The 22253-nt window shown below is 41.1% G+C and overlaps 1 pseudogene; it reads right to left on the bottom strand.

Moving 5' to 3' along the window:
• Window positions 1–8894: 8894 nt before the first annotated feature.
• Window positions 8895–10123, bottom strand: LOC143550526 (geranylgeranyl diphosphate reductase, chloroplastic-like; annotated as a pseudogene).
• Between the last annotated feature and the right edge of the window lie 12130 nt (window positions 10124–22253).

Below are 22253 nucleotides of genomic sequence, written 5' to 3'. Positions count from 1 at the left end.
CCACTTCTGAAATGGCCATGAAGAGGTGACTGGAACAAGTTCATTCTTCGGGCGGTGCGTGTTGGGTGCGTAGAGCTGGCAAGACCTGCATTTTCTGATGTATGCCAGCGCATCCGTATGCATCCCCGGCCAAAAGTATCCCGCGTTGTTTAGCTTAGCTACAACAGCGCGTGGACCTGCGTGTACTCCACAGATGCCTTCGTGTACTTCCCTTAGGAGGTAGTCAGCATCTTGGTTGTCCACGCATCTTAAGATTGGGCCAAGAAAGTTACGTCTGTAAAGGATGTCATCGATGAGTTGATAATTCAATGCTTTACAACGTAGTTTTCTTGCCTGTGTTTTTGACTCTGGTAGCGTACCTGCCGCGAGGTATTTTATTATTGGTGTCATCCACGTTTCTGTGCCGGTTCGGATGACACAAATTTCCTTATGCGGGACCGAAGGTGCCTCGAGGAGTTCAATGCGGATGTCCTTTCCCAAGTGGGTGAAGGCTAATGATGCAAGCTTGCTTAACGCGTCCGCAGATTTGTTTTCACTACGCTTGAAGTGTATGACTTTGCAGTCGTTGAAATCGCGCATAAGGGTTTTTGCTTGCGCGAGGTACAGGGCCATTGTGTCGTTCACGGCCGTGTACGTCCCGTTGATTTGATTGGCTACTAACATGGAATCCACGTGGGCTTCCAAGTATTTCACTCCCATCTTACGCGCAATTCTCATCCCAGCCAAGAATGCCTCATACTCGGCTTCATTATTCGTACTTGGAAAATCCAGTCGAATAGCGTAAGTGTATTCTTGGCCTGCTGGGTTGGTTAGTTTCAGCCCTGCGCCTGAACCCTCGTTACTGGCTGCTCCATCAGTGTAGAGTCGCCAGACATCATTGATGTCTTGTGCTGGAGAGGGTTGAGCCTCTTCCTGGCACTCTTTTTCCCGCGATGCAGGCACTTCTGCAATAAAGTCGGCCAAAACCTGGCCTTTTATGGCTGGTCTTGGCTTATACTTTATCGCGTACTCCCCCAACTCAATTGCCCATTTGGCTAGGCGTCCCGATAACTCGGGTTTGCCTAGAACGTTTGCAAGTTTGAAGTTGGAGAGAATGGTGATTGGGTGACCCTGGAAATATCGTCTTAACCTGCGTGAAGCGTGTATAAGTGCTAAGACTAATTTTTCGAGGGTAGAGTACCGGGTTTCTACGTCTGTTAGGATACGGCTGGCATAATAGATTGGCATCTGGATGCCTTTTCGCTCTACTAGCAGGACTGCCCCGGTTGCTCTATCTGTTGCGGAAAGGTATAGGATTAACTCCTCTCCCGCTTTTGGTGCTGTGAGCGTTGGGAGTTCGATCAAGCGTGACCGAATCTCCTGAAAAGCTGCTTCCGCTTCTGGTGTCCAGCGGAAGTGCGTTTTCTTTAAACAGTTTCTCAACGTTGACACGAAAGAAAACGACTTATCCGCGTGGTTTGCCAAAAAGCGATTAAGTGCCACTAGTCGTCCATTCAGTGTCTGAGCCTGTTTGATGGTAGTAGGTGATTGCATTTTGATAATGGCTTCGACCTTTTCAGGGTTCGCTCTGAAGCCATCTTTAGTGACGATGACCCCCAAGAACTTCCCTTCTTCCATTCCAAAGGCACACTTGCCCGGGTTGAGTTTCATGTTTATCTTCCTAAGCGTGTTGAAAGTTTCTTCGATGTCTTTCAACATCGCTTCTGCGTCAGGGCTTTTGATGACCAAGTCATCCATGTAGACTTCCAAGTTCCTCCCAATTTGGGCATGAAACTGGTTGTCCATCAGGCGTTGGTATGTGGACCCGGCATTCTTAAGTCCGAATGGCATCATTTGGTAACAAAATGTGCCATCGGGCGTTCGAAAAGCGGTTTTGTCCTGATCATCAACGGCCATGTGGATTTGATGGTACCCCTTATACGCGTCCAGGAAGCATTTAAGGCGAAACGGTGCTAACGAATCCACCTTAAGATCAATTTCGGGTAACGGATAACAATCTTTGGGGCATGCTTTGTTTAAGTCCTTGAAATCTATGCACATGCGCCATTGTTTGTTATTCTTCGGTACCATAACGGGATTTGCAACCCATGTTTGATATCTACTAACGCGTACGATGCCTGCGTCAAGGAGTTCCTTGACTTGGGTTCTACACGCGTTAGTTTGTTCTGGCCCCATTACTCTGCGCTTTTGTACGATTGGCGTAACAGCCGGATCGCATTTGAGCTTGTGCTCTGCCTTACTTCGGGGTACACCAGTCATGTCAGCTGGTGTCCACGCGAAGATGTCAGCGTTTTTCTGTAATAAGCGCTTGAGTAAGGTGCGTGTGGGATCAACAACTGTTGGGCCAATGGAAACGGCCTGGTCAGGGTATTTGCCGTTGAAGGCCCATCTTTCTGGTTCGGTGATGGTTGGTTTAGCCATCTTTGGTTTAGGTTTAGATGAGACAGATGCGATGCATACCTGGGGAATGCCGGTGATCATCGCTACACCCTCAGCTGTTGGCCATCCCATCATGCCGTGGACTGAGGATACCACGGCGTTGAATCTTGCCATCCCGTCTCTTCCGAAGAGTGTCGTATGTGTGGTTTGGCTTCCTCATCACGACAAAATCCACGTCTTCTGTGCGTGAGTGGTTCCCGTCCGTAAGAGTGACGGGGAAAGATAGGATACCCAGGGGGGTGTTTGTGCTACCATCGAACCCTTCCATCGAGGCGCAGATCGTTTCCAGGCGTTCCTTGTCTTCGTCATCTAGCTTGTCGAAGAACTGCCTGTACATCACCGTTGACGAGGCGCCGTTGTCAGCAAGAGTGCGAGAAGTGATGTAGTGCCCCAGCTGGCTTTTGATGACGATAGGGCCTTCTTTGCTGGGTCCTCCTGGCACTCGCGGGAAGCGCACCTCAGCTTCCTTCCACGCGCATGGTTCTGTCGTTCGCCTTTTTCTTCCTCTGATCTTACCATGAACCATGTTGATGCTGATGTCAACGGGCTTTCGTCCGTTGCCTCTGTACCGGTTATCGTTCCTTCCTCCCTTCTTGATTGATGCCACCAGGTGTGCAAGTCTTCCATCCTTGACGAATGCTTCAACAATATCCTTCAAGGATGTACACTCTTCCGTACTATGAACTTTTGTCCCGTGGAAGTCACAGGATTTGCTCTGATCCGCATTAGGTCGCTGCCGGATCATTGGAGCTTTTGGCCATGGTAGCTTTTCAGTGGCAAATATCTCCGTGACGCTTTTGGTGAGTCTCCACCGGTGTTTTTGGCTTGAAGGGTGTGTGTTATTTCTTCCGCCAACAAGAGGGTGAGAGCTGGATGAGGTGTCAAAGTTTACCCTTGACTGCCAAATACCTAGCTTCCTCTTTTTGTTCTGCCGGGCGATCCGAACATTGTTTTCTCTAGTTCTTTGCGTGTAGAGGTGTGTACTCTGGGGAAGATCCCTTCCCAGTTGCTTCTCCGTCTCGGAAAAGCGCTTGGCCGCCGTCATGATGGCATCCCATGTGGATGGCATGCCGTCCTTACCCGTCAATGTGCGGATAAGCTCTGGGTATTCGGCGCCCTGGATGAAAGCGGCGCGAACAAGATCTTCACTTATGTTGACCAGACTTAGCTTTTTGGAGTTGAAGCGAGTGATGAAGTCTAGTAAAGATTCATCCTCCTCTCTAACGCAGTTGAGGATCGTCCACTGTTCTTCAGTATATTTCCTTTGTTGGCTGAAGTGCTGGCTGAACTTGTTCTGAAAGTCCGCCCAATCATATATGTGGTGGACCGGTAAACGATCGAACCATGCCCTGGCCGCTCCAACCAGAGTCATCTGGAACATATAACACCACGTGGGTTCCGTCCAGTTACTGACGGTTGCCCCCGCAATGAATCTGTTCAAGTGGTCGTCTGGGTCGGATAGACCATCATAAGTGCCGATGTTGGACATTTGTTTGGCACTTCTCGGGGCGATTGCTTCCGCAATGTCCCTTGCGAACTTTGACTTTCCTGCATTTGCAGCAGTTGGTCTAAAGGTTTTGGAGAAGTCACGCGGGTTTCTCTCCGCATTCGTTGGTTTAAAGGCTTCCCCAAAATTCCTTGTCGGTTGGAAGTCCGTTTCCTTACGCTTCCCTTTTGCCTTATGGCGAGGGTTTGCGTCGGTATCGGATTCTTCCCGCTCATCGTCTGAGTACTCGCACTCACTGTTCATATTGAGATGTTGGCGAGTACTGCCGAATTCGTCAGCCTGTTGAACTGAACGCAAGCGTTCATCCAACTCAGCTTGGAACTCTTTCTGACGTGCTTCGGCCCACGCCTTAACTTGATATAGTGTTTGGCGAGGGACCCTCGTTCGTTTCTCCAACTGGGCATCAGTGAACCCCAGTGGAATATTGTTTACTGCACTTGCCCCGGCTTGGGTAACCGGGGTAGTGTTCGTAAGATTTGTATAACCGCCGGTGTTCCCCCCAGTTGCTGGGGTTGTGGTTACCGGGGTTTCTTGGTCGCTTACTGGCCTTGGGACCGGAGTAACGTTAACCATTTCTTCAGAAATTTTGAAAAAACTAAGAATTAGTTCTAGCTTTTATGCATGGATGGCGCCAATGAAGAAACACTAAGTGACCCGGGGCAGATTACGGATAATCTGGGGGTTAAGTAATGTTTCCCACGAGGATGAGGTCCAGCAGAGAAGGTTGTTCTTCAGGTGACCTGCAAAACAGACACCGTAAGCTCGTCACTGAGAAGGGGGGGGGGGTTCCTCCTTGTGACCACCCTCCGGCGTGAGAATCAGACTAGGTTGCTCTGAATATAAGTGTATATTAAGAGATTGCTAGATAAGAATGAGATATCAGATGATGTCCTTACCATTCCAAGGTGTTGGAGTATTTATAGCCGAAGGTAGGTTTCCTAGAAGGTACAGCCGGCTGAATAGTATTCCTGTTCTACCAACAGTGGACTACGCACAGGCCATGCTGGTTGGTGGATAGACTACGGCCGACAGTAACAAGGTCGGCTGTACACTGTTCCTTTACTGTCGGCTATGCACTGTTCCACCAACTGTAGGCTGCGCACGTCCCATAGTAAGGGTTGGTGAGTAGGCAGCGGCTAATAGTGAAACAGTACTAGAGGGTGCTCCTCCTCGTACTGTTGTCGGTGAGCTGTCACCCTATGATTGGTTCATGGGCTTTTCTGGTCAGATCGTCTGTTCTGCCCATACCTTAGTAGGTATAGTACAAAAGATCTTCCAGAAGCATACGGACTGGCTCATTTAGGCGGGAGTATTCCCGCCTTGCTCATTCCTTCATGTGACTACTGAAGTAGCTAGTGCCTTGTGCGTGTAGCCTTGCTGTCCGTGCGGGTAGCCTTCCCTGATGGCTTGTATCCGCAACTGCGGGAACAAGCGGGGTACTTCACCATTTGGAGGCTTTCCCTGCAGGTACAGCTGGCGTACTGCGCGTAAGGTTTTCTCTGAGCATGGTGGGTCCTGCGGGAGCAGTTGGTCGTTGCGCAGACGTCCCTGTTCAAGGTGAGTCATGCGGGTCCAACTGGGCTCTGCTGGGACCTACCTCTTCATATGGAGAAACTGATGCGGAGAAAAACAAATTCGAAACTGTTACAGTAAGTTAAACAGGCACAATATGTTGAAGAAGTTCACTAAGTTACCTACATCTTTCAACGAAAATCAATAACAAACTAAGAAGACATCGACTGATTGGCCGCTCTCTTGTTGTTCCTAAGGATGGATTACCATCTTTAGCAAGAAAAAACTGCAAATAATCCGATTAACTAACGAAACTTAGCCGCCGAAAATTGCAGAGAGCATCCCTCTTTACCTGGATACGATGAGAATATCAATTATCAGATTCATTATCATTATTTATGAGAATAGATCATCGGATCAGATGGAGAAAATACGACGACAGGGTTCTTTGAAACCAAAATGTGTTCAAAGAGATACCATTGTTCGGGTCAGGTTAGAAGAAAACGAATATGACCCGCGCCTTTTCCAATAGGGTTGGTGAATTTTATGATGCCACGTGTACAAATCTACAAATTTGAGGAGGTTGTTGAAAATCCACTTTTTTATTAGACAGGATGATGTATCCTATTTGGCATGATTGGATAAATGTGTCATGTGTTCATTATTGTTAAATATTTTTAATCATATCATAATGTGTCGACTCGTCTACGACCTAAGCACATTTAACTTCATATTTGATTGGATAAATGTGTCATGTGTTCATTATTGTTAAACGTTTTTAATCATATCATTAATGTGTCGACTCGTTTACGACCTAAGCGCATTTAACTTCATATTTGATTGGATAAATGTGCCATGAGTTCATTATTGTTAAACGTTTTTAATCACATCATTAATGTGTTGACCCGTTTATGACCTAAGCACATTTAACTTCATATTGAATCATGTTTACATTAACGAGCTGTGTCTGTAAGTTGCCGGCTCTACCATGAGACATGGGGATTAGGGAGTCATTAGAACCGTAATATATGATCTTTTTTAAGTTTCAGGCTTACCCGCGTGTTGGACTGGGTTTGGAGAAAAAAAAATCTAGACCCAAAATGCCACTTGTTTTGGGGGCTTAACAGGACTTAGAGCATGTTTAGGATTGAATTTGAAAAATGTTTATTGGCTTATTGGTGTTTTCAAAAAGCCAATAAATTAAAATGTGTTTGGCAATCACGAAAATCTTTCCTACTTTAGTCTTTTGAAAGTGTTAAAAAACAGTTTTTCAAAAGCCTCAAATCCTGGCTTTTCAAAATGGCTTTTTGAAAAAGCCAATAAGCTAATAAGCATTTTTCAAACTCAATCCCAAACATGCTCTTAGAACCATGCTTTGAAAGAATGGGCCTAAGTTCGATATTGTTTATAAGTTATACACCATTACATTACACCTAGCACCTATTGTGCTTAGCTCCCACGAATATAAGTCCAACAAAAACCACAAGACTACACGAGTTTAGGGCTGTCCTATGAGCTGAACCAAACCGAGCGAAGGCTTACTCGTTGCTTGGCTCATTTACAATCGAACCGAACAGCTGAAATCGAATCGAGCAAAAATCGAAACGAGCCAAATCGAACCGAGCATTTTTCGATCGAACATCGAGCGATTTTCGAGCATTATTTATTTCTTTTTCACTTTAAAACTTTTAATAAGAAACAAGTTTAAAGGTTGTAAATAATATATTTTGTTTACATATTAGTAGATTTTAAACAAACGTGTAATATGTTGCAAATTTTATTATGAGAAATAAATATGAACCGAGATATAATGAACATGTAAACGAGCTTCATGTGTTCTGAAAACTTAAAGCGAACAAATAAAACTATAAAACTGACGGAATTGAGAAAATATCAAAGGGTTTAAAAAATTGTATACCTATATTTATGTGTTGTCTATTTATTTATGTTTTTGTTCATATATAATTATATATAAAATAAATTAAAAATATTTGGGCCGAACCGAACCGGCTTTTGCTCGTTGCTTGGCTCGTTTACAAACCGAACCGAGCAGAGCAGCTAGTTTACAATTGAGCAAAATAACGAGCGAACATTTTTCGAGCAATTTCCGAACGAGTGGCGAGCGGTTTGAATGTCCCTACACGAGTTCATTAGTCATTGACACATGCATCTCAAATCACTCATATGGCCATATGGTTAATTGCTTTGAAACCACTAGTATACATATCTTGAATTTTAAAATACGACACATATTACGTACTTTTGTACATGAATGTAATTTAAGATGTTTAATGCGTTTTGAGTATATATATATATATATATATATATATATAGGGTAAGGATCCTAAGAAAATCATTGGCAAATTGAGAACCATTTTGGACCACAAAAAAAACCTCTAAAAAAATATTTAAAAAAATTATAAAACAAAAAAAAATTAAAATTTTAAAAATGTAAAAAAAACCAAAATTCTTATATTTCATTGCGGTTTCATTAAAAAAAAAAACCGAATTTTTTTTTTCTTTTTAATTCGTGTTATACATATACACATATGTATACTTTCATTTAATCTCTAGTTACGTAATGTACACATATGTACATTATCATTTACCTTAAATTATACATATGTGTATAGGAAAAAACATGTGTGTACATCTTATACATATATGTATATTAAAAAAACTGATTTTTTTTTCTTTTTAATTCGTATTATACATATACATATATGTATACTTTCATTTAATCTCTAGTTACGTAATGTATACATATGTACATTATCATTTACCTTAAATTATACATATGTGTATAGGAAAAAAAAACATGTGGATACATATTATACATATATGTATAATTTAGCTAAACCGAGAAAAAAAAATTTTTTACGTTTTTTTTTTTTTTTAGAAACCGGGATGATAAATAAGAACTTTGGTGTTTTTACTTTTTTTATTTTTGTGTTTTTTTTGTTTTATGATTTTTTTTATTATTTTTGGGATTTTTTGTGGTCCAAAATGATTCTCAAAGTTCTCAATTCCTAAAAAGTTCTCACATGATCATGATCCTATATATATATAAAAGTGATGCATGGCAGTCGAGATGGAATCTTGCTCATAATAGAAGGAAGAGTTATAAGAGAAATCAACAAATATGGAGAATTTCAAAATGATAATACTACCAAGCCATTTCACTTGTTAAAGAAGAGGGTGCCAAAAGGTATTTTGCCCCTTTGGATGCGATTGCGTTAACGGGCAAAGGGCGTGGGCCACAATCTAATACCAGCACTAGAAATCAAGTAACAAAAATAAAGTCGATCACTGGTTGCCACACACCATCTATCCAAAAGTTCACAATGGAAGTGTACATAACTTATCACACCTTACGTAATCTCACAACTATTATTATCCACTTAATTAACTCAAAGCCATTCATAATATTAAAATATCACACAAGCTTAGCAAGCACATTTGGATCAAAAGACTCCTTTTCCTTCCCAACAAGTTTGCACCTAATCAAACTCCCAATGATACTAGACACCATCTTAAAATCCTCCCATCCATTCCCCTTAGCCAATTTCTTATACAAATAACTTTCAAAACACATATTCATCACCACAAAGCTCTACCAATGCCTCTCTTGTAGCATTACTCCCATAAAACACATGTTCCAACAAATCCAAAAATCTAAAAGTTGTTCAACACTTAGAATCCCATCGTTTTAGATACTCTCTTTTTAAATCACTTTCACCAGTCATCCTGTGACCACCCTCCGACGCTTTCACAATCGCTTCCCCACACATCCTCCCACTCTTCGCCACGAAATATATCCCTTCGCCCGAGCATTTCGTCACGTACCTGACCAGAGCCACCCAACCGCGGACCCTAACCGGCCGAGGATGTTTGAGGATCGGGTGGGCCTCCACTTTAATCACCTTCCCACTTAGCGATCTTCGTAGGACCTGCGACCGGATCCTTTGTTGGTACAATTTAATGTTGGGTTTCGAACAAACAGTCCTCGTCCACACGGCAACGTGGTCGTATTCTGGGAACGCCTAAGCGTAAAAGTCCGAGACATCGTTTCCGACGTGCGTCTCGGGTAGTAACTTGTTTATTATAATTATACCTAGCAGGGTGCCCGCGGGATGCTGTGGCGTCAGCAATTTGTAACGCTCTAATCGTCTATGTTTATTTATCAATTAGTTCGTGTTATATTGAATAGTACTTTAGTTAGTTTTGTTATTTGTATAATATTTTACAAAAGTTCATTATATTAACTGTTTTTACTATTATTAAAGCTTTCAAGTTAGTAATATCAATATGACATATCTATTTCATAAGCGTTACTCGACTTTTATACAAAAAAAAAAGTTAAAACATCTTTACATATAGTCATATGCATAATAGATTAGATGGGTGCTCGCGCAATGGGGCGGAGTGCACACGTAAGCGCGACATCGAGCACGTGACCGATGTCAACACGTGCGGAACCCTGCAACAAAACGGCCATATCCCGATGATGGTATGCGCGCAACGCGACATTGGGTGTGTAACCGGAGTCAATAAGTGCGTCACACAACGCTTATACTCTTGCAATTCGATGTTGGTAGGTGTGTAACGTTGCATGAACGCGTAACTAGTGGTGAAAATCAAGAAGCAAAGCTGAAATCTACCCATGTAATTGAGAGTGGGTTTTCAAGAAAACTTTTTTTTATATAATTAACAAGATCTCTTCAAAATGCCACATGGCAATTTATATATTTTTTAATTAATTTAAATTCAAAATTCAATCTTCCTAATTACTTTTCACCAAAACTCTTTTAATTCCTTTCATTATTTATTTATTAACACAAAAATCGCGATCCTTTGAAAAAACCTTCGTTCTTTGTAGGTTCCCAGCCGGATCTACACGGAATATCTCGTTCTACGTAGGTGCGGAATCCCTACGTAAGACGATACGAGCGTAGAATCGATATACGTTAAACACAAGCAAACACACGTTACAATAAACAAAGAACACGTTGTATTGCAACTAATAACACGTGATATATCAATCACCGATTACACGAACTGAACAACTCTTATCAAACAAGCCGTAACCTAAACCTATATATCATACGACAACTTCGCCTAACATGTTTAGGCGAAGTTGTCACTAACTTCGCTTGTTACACAAGTTTGCCTGATAACCTTAATACAAATCTAAATAACACGATTATAGACACTAAATACTGAACTACTGACATCATGTACCAACAGACTCCCCCTTGGCAGTAGCTTCATATCTCTATCTTCAAACACGTGTCTCGTAATCCCAAAAATCTTGTATCATCCATCTTCAAGCATGAACGCCTTCTCGTACACAAACTGAAACTACTCTTTGATATTTCTTTGCTTCTTCTTTCCAAGCAGGAATGTAAAATATCTTTTTCTCGTTCAGCACCTGCAGATCAGCTTGAGACAAATTCACTAAATGCATAGGATCATATACTCTCATCAGCTCTTGTTCATCTTCATCCTCCATTACTGCTTCAGCTGTTTCACTATCAACGTACCACCATTTCAGATCTTTGAGCATATCCTTGGGCATTTGTTTCATCGGCACTTCTTTTAGACACCGGATCGGCTTATACTTCATTATCATCCAAGGCTTGCCATATGCTCTCATTCCTATGTCTTTGTCTTCAACGAGCTTTCCTCTCTGTGGTTTCAACAGCTCGAACTTTTTCTCCTTTATGCTTTCCTTCCAGACTATCTTCCCAATGATCCTAGCCATATTATCATCACTCCTGTTGATCAACCTCAACCTGGCTAAGTCCTTCACTTCACATTCAGGCAACGTATTCAACGATCTCAACAACCTCTTGAAATACTGAACCCCATCATACCTTTTAATCACAAAAGCCTCAACTGCTCATCATATAACCAGCATATAATCCCCTTTTTCGATTCAGCATAACCATAGATGTTGTAACTTTTCTTGAACATAGTAGGGACCGCCGGTTTCTTAGTCTTTACGAACCACTGAGCGTAGCCTTCTTTCCATCTTGGCTGCTCTTCCCATTCTGTCTCATCACATCCCGTATCTTGACCCAAATCTGACTTTTCAACTTCTGGAATTTCATGTTCAACGTTGTCCTCCACAATCTCTCCTTCTTCAACTTCATCGTCAATCACGATCTCAGCCCCTATCTTCTCAATCTCTTCCAATGGTAACACATCATCATCATCTAACACCTCCTCAGCATCCACAACCACCACATCATCACCTCCTGAACCGCCAGCTGCACTCGTTGACTCCCCCTGAGATGTGGAAGTCCCAAGAGCTTGTTCAGTTCTTGGCAACTCTCCACCTGCACCTTTCGATGCATTGGGATCATCGTCTCGATCGTTACGCTTTTTTGTCCTCGGCTCGTCACCCTTACAGCTCATCTCACCCTGAGATGCCAAGAACTGTTTCAAGGCATTAATTATTTTACCATGCTCGATCAGGAGGGAAGACTGAATTTGATTCTCCGCAACGAGGCGCTGAATAGCATGAGTCTGGATAAGATTTACTCTTGATTGTTCTGCCACGACCCTTTCAAGCGCTGCGATTCTTTCCGAATCGGATAAGGTTGCATCGAAATCAAACCTCATATATGATATGTCTTGAGCGTACGGAGGAGGGATTCCCAATGTAACCGGCACCTCAGAAACAGGTGGAAACGTAACCGCAGGTGGTATCGTAACCGACAACCCTGCAGTGGCAACAACTGTCGACTCAATAAACCTTGCTACGACCTCCGATGGAGTAAGAGTTGGAGGTGGCAATGACAAATCTCCGGAGCCGAGAGCGGGAATGTAGTGGGTGGTATGCCAAACGAAGATGAGGTAGTCACCACGGGAACATCCGTGGCGCTTGGCCCTGTAGCTGGCAATGGTGTAGGGACTATAGTCATACCAGACAGTGCGGGTGGAGTGAAACGAACCACCCTTGAGCTCTCACCAGCTCCCGAACCTGCACCTGCCCTTTCCCTTCTCGATCTACGGACCAACTAATGTAAATCTTCCTCAAAGTCCGATTGTTATCTCCTCCTTCGTCACCACCTGCACCACCTGCTCCAGCTACAGCTGCCATTTCTGCAACAAAAACAGTCTAAGTTAGAGAATCGTCAAGTCAAATCACAAGTTCGCCTGTTACCATGAGCGAAGTTATGATTTATTCTGTATAGGCGAAGTTAGGGGTGGGGCGAAGTTGGGAACAACTTCGCCATAACTTTAACTTCGCCTGATAACAGTTAATTAAAAATAAGTTAAGGGCTAGGTGAAGTTGATGATAACTTCGCCTAACCACAACTTCGCCTCTTATTGTGTTAAACAATTAAATCAACAGGCGAAGTTAAGCGTTAGGCGAAGTTAAGGATAACTTCGCCTAAACTGCAACTTCGCCTGAATCTGAAGCGGCAACAGATTAGACGGCCAAACGACGTGTAGATGGTGAATTTGGAGATTGAAGACTCTATAAAACATGATTTTATGACGATCTAGACGATCAAGTTGATTACGACCACGTTATAACAAGTTTGAAAAGCGGGTGTTGAGGTTTCGAATGAACGGGGTCACAAACGGATCAAAACGACCTCTGATTAATGTTATTAACATAGATTATTCATTATCCCGACACTACACACCTTTAATAGGGGTTGAAACGGATTAGAATTAAGGTTAGATTGAGTAGATAAGTTCGCCGAAGATGATGGGTGAATAAGTTCGCTTGAATATGAACAGGTGTTTGACCAAAATGCTCTTTATATATGTCTGACATTATACAGGCGAAGTTAGGGTTAACTTCGCTTACCTCATAACTTCGCCTGTTTAAACAACTTCGCCTCTTTCCTCAACTTCGCTCAATATGAAACTTTACCAAACAGACCCTTATAAATTGAACATAATGCCATTAACTTTTAAAACTTCCTTTAAAGAGTTAACTGATCCGATCAAGAACCAAGTAACCAGGTATAAAATCATAAAACGACATAAGTAGAATAAATTTTAGAAATAAAGTACACGGGATCAAATTTCAGTCTAGTCGGGGACCAACATGTTTTAGAAAAGATCCGAACAGGAATCATACTAATTAAGTGACTGTCACATAGATCCATGTTCAGCTGTATTATGACATAAAGAAACAGGTTGTAAGCAGGTAAATAACTTAAAATGGTTTTCATCGCTTCTGTGATACGGGTTAGGTTCAATTAAGCTCAAAACTTAAATGCGCAACACATCAGAGATTGTGATGCCTCCTATATATTCTCAAAGCTTATTTGGCTTTCCCCAAGTCACCCCGAGTTGACCTCGACCCGTAGTGTCTGATTAAATTGTAAGTACACGTCGATCTGTAGAGTCTTCTTCCCGTTCTCATTCTTGCATCTTGATTGAGAAGTATTAACATTATAAGCTTTAGAATGTCTCAGTAACACATAATAATAATTTTTTTTATTTTATTTATTTATTTTTAAATAATAAGATTTACACAGCTTCAAGTAAACTACTGAAAGTCCCGAATCTGGATCACTGCAGTTTCTTGACACACCATCTTCTCGGGAATCAGAACACTCACGGGCTCGTGTATGACTAGGTAATCGCTTTTCTGCCTATCATTCGGACAGATATATATGGAGACATGCACAACTCTTAAGAAGTTTCCACGTAAAATCGAGGAGATTTAGTTAGTATCACTTCTACTTTTACGCACCATAAAAAGCTACCATGACATACAATGACTGTTCTAAAGTCTTTTAGGCCTAATAACTTCACTAGTTAAGCACACAGAATCAGTTTGTCCATCACTTTCCAAGGTTGGATCAATTTTCTTTTAAACATTGTATAGATACTTCTTACGAAGCAGTAGACTTGAAAAATTATTTCATCTCCCATTTTAAAAATATTTTAACTTCTATCGCCCCGATCAAGTCGAAGTCTTCAGGTAAACGGCTATCCTGAAGATCCAATGGATCAGCTGGACCGACCACATACGAGTATGTGTCCTTCTAACTAAGTATGAACGACTAATTTTCAGCGAAAGAATAAAACACATCATAAACCGCCCCGGTCACTTTCAGTCATCTGGTTATTGGCTATCCTCATACTCTACAGGTAGAAATGAGGACCAAACATATCCGAAGATATGTCCTTCAAACTGAAGCAACCGACATAATTCTAAGCGATAGTGACGGGTTTTTTTTTTAAACAAAGTAAAAAAACGAAAAACACGGTTACTCGGGATTGATCATCCCATTTAGCTCAACAAGGTTTTGAAAACGAGTTTTGTCAAACGCTTTAGTAAACAAATCAGCGAAATTATCTAACGAATCAACCTTTTCGAGTACTATCAATTTCTTCTCAGCACAATCCCGTATAAAATGATGACGGATGTCAATGTGTTTAGTTTTGCTATGCTTTACGGGATTGTTAGTTACTGAGATAGCAGCAGTGTTATCTATGCAAATAGAAGTATGAGTGAAATTCAGACCGTAATCGCGCAATTGCTGTTGTATCCATAGAACCTGGGAGCAGCAGTTCGATGCTGCCATGTATTCTGCTTCACAGGTAGAAATGGCGACTGAGGTCTGCTTCTTGCACTGCCATGACACTAATCTGCCTCCAAGAAACTGACATCCACCTGTTGTTGACTTCCGATTCTGATTGCATCCTCCATAGTCAGAATCTGTTTAGGCGACTAACTCCAAGTCTCCTCCTTTCGTGTACCACAACCCTTGCTTAGGCTTGCCTTTGAGATACCGCAATATCCTCTTCACACCCTTCATGTGAGATTCCTTTGGGTTTGCCTGAAAACGAGCACAAAGACAAACTGCAAACATAATATCAGGTCTAGATGCAGTTAAATACATTAAAGAACCGATTATTGCCCGATATTGGGTGGGGTCCAGTCTGCATCACTGTCTGTATCAGCACCCAATTTATGGTTGACGCAAACTGGAGTATCAAATGGAGTGCTGTCCTCCATCTTGAAGCGTTTGAGAACGTCTTGGACATATTTAGTCTGATGAATGAACATCCCATCTTTCTTCTGATCAACCTGCAATCCTAAAAAGAAAGTTAGTTCACCCATAGCACTCATTTCAAACCTCTTTTTCATGACGGTTTCAAACTCCTGACACATGGCGACTTTTGATGCAGCAAAGATGATGTCGTCCACGTAGACTTGAACCAGAAGAAAGTACCTTCCTTTTCTCTTAACGAACAGTGTGCTATCGATCTTTCCCCTTTCAAATTCATTCTCAAGCAAGTAATCGGATAGAGTTGCGTACCAGGCACGAGGGGCCTGATGTAGCCCATATAGCGCTTTACTTAGCTTGTACACGTGATCAGGAAAGTCTTGGTCAGGAAAACCCGGAGGTTGCTCAACGTACACAACCTCATCGACTTTACCGTTAAGAAACACACTTTTCACGTCTAACTGGAACACCTTCATCTCCTTGTGGGCAGCAAATGCCAAAAACAATTGAATCGCTTCCAATCTCGCCACAGGAGAAAACACTTCATTGTAGTCGATCCCCCCTTGCTGATTAAAACCTTTTACAACCAGCATTGCCTTGTTCCTTATGATTATTCCTTTCTCATCTCTCTTACATTTGAAAACCCATTTGGTGCCAATCGCATGCACATTCTTCGGTTTTGCAACCAAATTCCATACCTCCATCTTCTTGAACTGGGCTAACTCTTCTTGCATGGCTTCGACCCACGAGCTGTCCTTGAGAGCCATTTGATAGTTCTTTGGTTCAATCTGGCTGATGAAGCAGGTGTACAAGCATTCATTAATGATGCCTGTATCTTTAATGCTTGTGAAAACACAAGTGTGCTCATTCAAGCATCGTCTTGTTTGTATACCGTCGGACAGATCACCTATCACATTCTCCAAAGGGTGATTTTTGTGAACATTGTAGTCGGAACCGAATTGACTTGCAGATTGTCTTCCAGGTTCGAAGATAGCTCATCAATAGGTGATTGTTGTTGAGAGTGAAAAGGATTGAAGAATTCCTCTTCTGTAGAGGTAGCAGGGGTATCGACAGCATGTGACGAGGAAGGTTGACATTCATCGTACTGCGGTCGTTGCAGAAAATTTTCTTCCTCATCATAAAGCATCTTCGTAGCTATTCTCTCATCAACTTCTGCACAATCCAAGTAAGGCAAATTAAAAGATTTAAAAAGCCTATCATAGTCGAAAGCCCCAGCGGGTCCCGTGCTTGGTTTTGGTGATTTGTAACTTGTGATGTCAGTGTTACACACCACCTCAACCTTGCTGGTCGATAGATTAAAGACTCGTCTGTTGGGTGTACCAACAACATATCCGACTAAAATACCTTCGTCGGCTATCTCACCAAATTTTGAGTTCGTCTTTAATATCGAACACGGGGACCCGAATGGTTCGAGACCACTCAAGTTAGGCTTTCTACCATGCATAAGTTCATAACATGTTTTATTCAATCTTTTAACAGTTAAAACTCTATTAAGGATATAACAGGCTGTTGCAACAGCTTCAGCCCAGAACACCACAGGAAGTTTAGAATCAGCCAGCATGGTTCTGGCTCCTTCAATTAGCGTTCTGTTCTTCCTCTCAGCCACCCCATTTTGTTGCAGAGTATACGAAGCGCTGTACTGGTGGTCTATCCCTTTATGTAAGCAGAATATCTCCATCTGATAGTTTTTGAACTCTGTCCCATTGTCAGTCCTGATGTATTTAACCTTTTTCCCCATAATATTCTCAACCTTGGTAATCAAATTCATTACCAACTGAACCGTTTCATCCTTTGTCTTCAGGAAATATACCCAAGAATATCGAGAGAAATCATCAGTTATCACCAAGCAGTATGATGTTCCACCTAGGCTTTTTACATTCACGGGACCGAAGAGGTCCATGTGAAGTAGGTCTAGGGTACTGACTATTGAATTAACCTTATTGGTGTGATGAGACTTCTTGTGTTGCTTTCCCTTTTTGCACGATAAGCATTGGTCTTCAAAGTTGAAATTTTTTAATGGAACACCAAGCACCGGCCCATTCTTGACAATGTAGTTCATTTTTCGAAGATGAATATGACCCATTCTTCGATGCCAACTCGGACTCCGATTCAGTTGCTTTTGACAGAAGACATGATTCTTCTGTTGCCATCTCAGTCGACCTCATGTCCATAACATATGTATTCTTTTCCCTTGGAGCCTTCATCACTATCCATGCCTCTGGTATCTTAAAACCAAGATACAGTACGATCGCTTCCTTTTTGGTAAAGTGTACAGTGTAATCTTTGTCACAGATCTGAGACACACTCAGCAGATTATGCTTCAGCTCTTCAACGAAATTCACCTTTTCTAACTTCATTTTACCATTAGTCACCGTTCCAATTCCAGTAATTCTTCCACCACTCTCTCCAGCAAAGCTTACTCTACCTCCCTGAACAGGTTTCCATTCGTGTAACAAATTCTTGTTACCCGTCATGTGCCGGGAACAGCCGTTATCCACAACCCATAGATTGTTTGAAGCCCTGTTCAACTGTTCCTGCACGATTAAAGCAAAGGATTAAAATCTGGGGACCCAAGACCTATTGGTCTTGGGTCGATTAAATCTGTTAAAAGGCATCCCGTGCTTTGGCTGTCCTAAGTTAGTATTAGAATGATTTCTGTAAGTCCTAAAAGGATACCTTCTAGTAGATTGACTATGAGGCCATCCAAACCTTCGTGAATTAAATGAATTATAACTAATGATTTGGTTGTTAATAAGGAAAAACTGAGATCGGCTTCTTTGAAAACCTGGATTAGTCCAATATCTGAACTTTGATGAGTTTTCATTCTTACCATTATAGTAATTACTGTTAGTTCTATTCTCAGTTTTCGAAGGCCTCATACCTTTGAATCTCTGATTCAGAGGGCAATCAGCAATCAGGTGTCCTATTTGATTGCATCTGAAACAGCTCCTGTGTTCAACTTTCGTCTCAACAGTTGTTTTAGATGTTGAGGTTTCATTACTGCCCGTTTGTCTAACATATGGTGGGACATACGGGTTTAGTGGAGAATTCTTTTCAGTTGGTTTATGTTCCTCTCCACGTTTTAGTAACACTGCCTCTTCTTTTGTCTCACTAGACTCGGATGTCTTGTCCGAATTTGATGAGACAGAACTAGGAACAGAAATCTTAACATTCGAAACAGGCTTACTCGTTTCGCTTTTACTAACTTCTGGATCTTTAATCGTAACTTTAACAGGAACTGTCTGACCAATTTCAACATCAACAGATTTCTGATTACTAGGATCATAAGTATAGTTATGATTATAAGGTGGTGGAACTTCAGAATATCCAATTCCTCCCCTTTTAACTGGGGAACGTTGATCACTTACGACGTGATCAAGTATTACGGAGGAATTTCTAAATTGCTCAAGCTTTCTGTTTAGTTCCACCACTTTCACCTGGTAATCAGCTATCTGTTTATCCCTTTCAGCAATTAGTTTGGTTTTCTCTTCTAACACTTCATAGCTAAGATCAATTACTTGTATTTTTTCAGCTAGACTGGCTTTAAGACTTCTGATATCTTTCTCACTAGCTTTTATTTTTACCGTGTAATTTTTTTCTCTAGTTTTAGTGTAATAATGATCTTCTTTTAATGTTCTAAATTGAGCATCCAAACTAACAAACTGATCAGTTATTGTTTTCAATTGTTCAGACAGATTTTCACATTTCGTACAAGGGAGTTTAGAACTTACCTCAGAGAGCTGATCTGTCACCTCTGCCATATAAGCTTGATCTTCTCTTGTCTCTCTGTTTTTTTCTTCAGTTTCGATGTTAACCAAGTTGGCCTGTTCGAACACTTCCTCAACTTGCAGATTCCAATTGTATTCCCCGTTCTGTCTGGATATCATCGCCTTATTTTCATTACTTCCCCCATTCAGTTGTGTTGGCCTTTTGTGACTACGTTCTACTCGTTCACTTGTGCATTCTTTAGCAAAGTGGCCATTCTGTTGACAGTTATAACACCGAACCTTTGACTTATCAAAACCTGTTCTTTCACCAACGAATTTTCTACCAGTCTTCTTCATAAACCTTTTAACTCTTCTTACTATCATTGCCATCTGCCACTGCAGATCCATCTCCTCCAGATCATCAGCATCGATCTGATCATAGTCTTCGTCTAAAGTTGCAGGATCAACGATTTTACCTTTAATGTAATTTTCGTAAGAAGCAATGAAAGATGCATAGAGAGCAAACTGCTGTTCAGCAGATTTAACACTCATAGGCATCTGAGAGTAGTTGTTGTTCGGAACACTTGAAGAAAAACTACCCTTTGTTGTTTGAGGTTTAGAAGTGTTTGTTCCACCAGCTACGAAACACACATCACCATCCATGTTGAGAGTTACATGACCATCATGAGTTGAGTTAGAGCTCGTGTCTCCCTTTGAGTAGTAAGCAGATGATTCTGACTTCGAACTTGAACTTGAATTAACTTTCGCACCATACATTCCCGGATTCTGAACCTGATCAGTTGGTGTCTCTTTTCGAACCATGTTAAGTTCAAAAGTTCGTAGTTTATTGACTGCTGTTTCCAAGTCAATTTTGGCAAACTCTTTATCTTCTCTCATCAAGAAAGTGTACATTTCCCATTTAGGTGGGAGAGCATCAAGAAGTTTTTCTACGATCTCCTATTCTTTGTAAACAATGGAATAATTGCTGAGTTCGGTCATCAGGTGATAATATCTTGTGATGATATCATCAAGTGATTCATTCTTCAAATACTTGAACACCGAGAATTGGGTTTTGAGTAGCTTAATCTTGGATGCACGTATCCCCACATTACCTTCATGTCGGTTTTCAAGCGCTTCCCATAGCTCTCTGGCGGTTTTATATTTCCTGAAGGTGTGAAGAATTTCTTGTGGAAGAGCCATTGTTATCGCAGCATGAGCTTTGCTTTCAGCCTCATACATCTTCTTTTCTTCCTCTTCCATCTTATTGTATTTCTTAATTTGTTCACGACCCTCATACAAAGCCGTTGGTGGAATGTATCCATCTTGAATGCACACCCACATCTTAGCATCTTGATATTTAACATACTGCTCAAACCGATCTTTCCAAGCCACGAAATCGGTTCCCTTAAGCATTTTCGGTGCCTTAGTAGCTGAACCTGCTTCCACCTCCATTTTTACCAGTTCCGTAATATTTATGGAAGTCATCTTTTATAGAAGTACGAAACGAAAACACAAAGAAACCCGAAAAAAATTTTTATTTTTTTTTTTGAACAGTACCAGTAGGCGAAGTTAAACTTAACTTCGCTTAAGTCCTAACTTCGCTTGATCTTTCAACTTCGCTTTCTTCTCAACTTCGCCAGATTAGGCGAAGTTGTGGATAACTTCGCTTAAGTTAAGCGAACTTGTGAGGTAGGCGAAGTTGTTAATAACTTCGCTTAACCTTATATCTTCGCCTAAACCCTACAAACAGTGACGGCAACTTCGCCTGATGAACACAATGTTTTGCAGGTTTGATTTTGACGTTTTGCGAGGTATGCGAAGGTGTAATAGGTTGTTTTTTATGGTGGGAGGTGAGTAGGACACAAAAACTCGGTATATTAACGTAAACTCGTCCCGCGAATAGTCGAACGGAACTATTTCTACACCCGTGTGATAATCCCGAACCACACAATCACGAGCAAACGCTCTGATACCCAATTGTAGGTTCCCAGCCGGATCTACACGGAATATCTCGTTCTACGTAGGTGCGGAATCCCTACGTAAGACGATACGAGCGTAGAATCGATATACGTTAAACACAAGCAAACACACGTTACAATAAACAAAGAACACGTTGTATTGCAACTAATAACACGTGATATATCAATCACCGATTACACGAACTGAACAACTCTTATCAAACAAGCCGTAACCTAAACCTATATATCATACGACAACTTCGCCTAACATGTTTAGGCGAAGTTGTCACTAACTTCGCTTGTTCCACAAGTTCGCCTATATCAGGCGAACTTGTGAGACAAGTTCGCTTAAACCTTAATACAAATCCAAATAACACGATTACAGACACTAGATACTGAACTACTGACATCATGTACCAACATTCTTCAATCACAATAGTTCCACTCAAAATCTGAACAAACCTTAAAATTATCTCTCCGCAGACGTCGTTTATCAACTTGAACAAAAAAGGTATTACAATCATATTCATATGCATCACGTGCAACAATCATCCATAATCATATTCTGGTTTAAAGTTGTTATTGCCAACAATTTTGCATCATTAAGTACCTTTTAATTATGAGAACCCTAAATTTGTTTTGAAGCATTTACAGTAATTCATTATTTTTCTTTTAAACAAACCATAAAATTCTAGATCTCAGTCATCGGCCATGTTACCAGAGTGTATGTTCGTATGCCGCTAATTGATTTTAGTGTTATGTGATGTGCTAAAAGTAGTTATATAAAAACACTCTAATCTAGACACTAAGTAATAAATTCTAAACTCTTAAACTTAACTAAACTACTAACCGGCAAATGAACCGGTCGACTCTAGTACAGCTAAGTAAGTCCGGATATCGTACCCACGAGACTCTTTAAATTACGTTTACTAGCTAATTAGACTCGACTACAAAACACGACTTATTATTTATATTTGTTTAAGGGGGTTTTTATTTAAAATACTAAATTAATACTATAATTAAAACTAATTAAGAAAATAAATAAATTAAACGAAAACAAAGTTTGTTATGAAAATAAGATGATGATGAGAAAACTACCTAGGCTAGACTCCCCTGAATT

This window comes from Bidens hawaiensis, unplaced genomic scaffold, assembly GCF_021521415.1.
Source record: "Bidens hawaiensis isolate Kalapana, Puna unplaced genomic scaffold, B.hawaiensis_p1.1 tig00001016_1, whole genome shotgun sequence".
Classification (NCBI taxonomy): domain Eukaryota; kingdom Viridiplantae; phylum Streptophyta; class Magnoliopsida; order Asterales; family Asteraceae; genus Bidens; species Bidens hawaiensis.
Note: the sequence above shows the minus strand (reverse complement) of the source record. Positions and strands in the feature narration are given on the sequence as shown.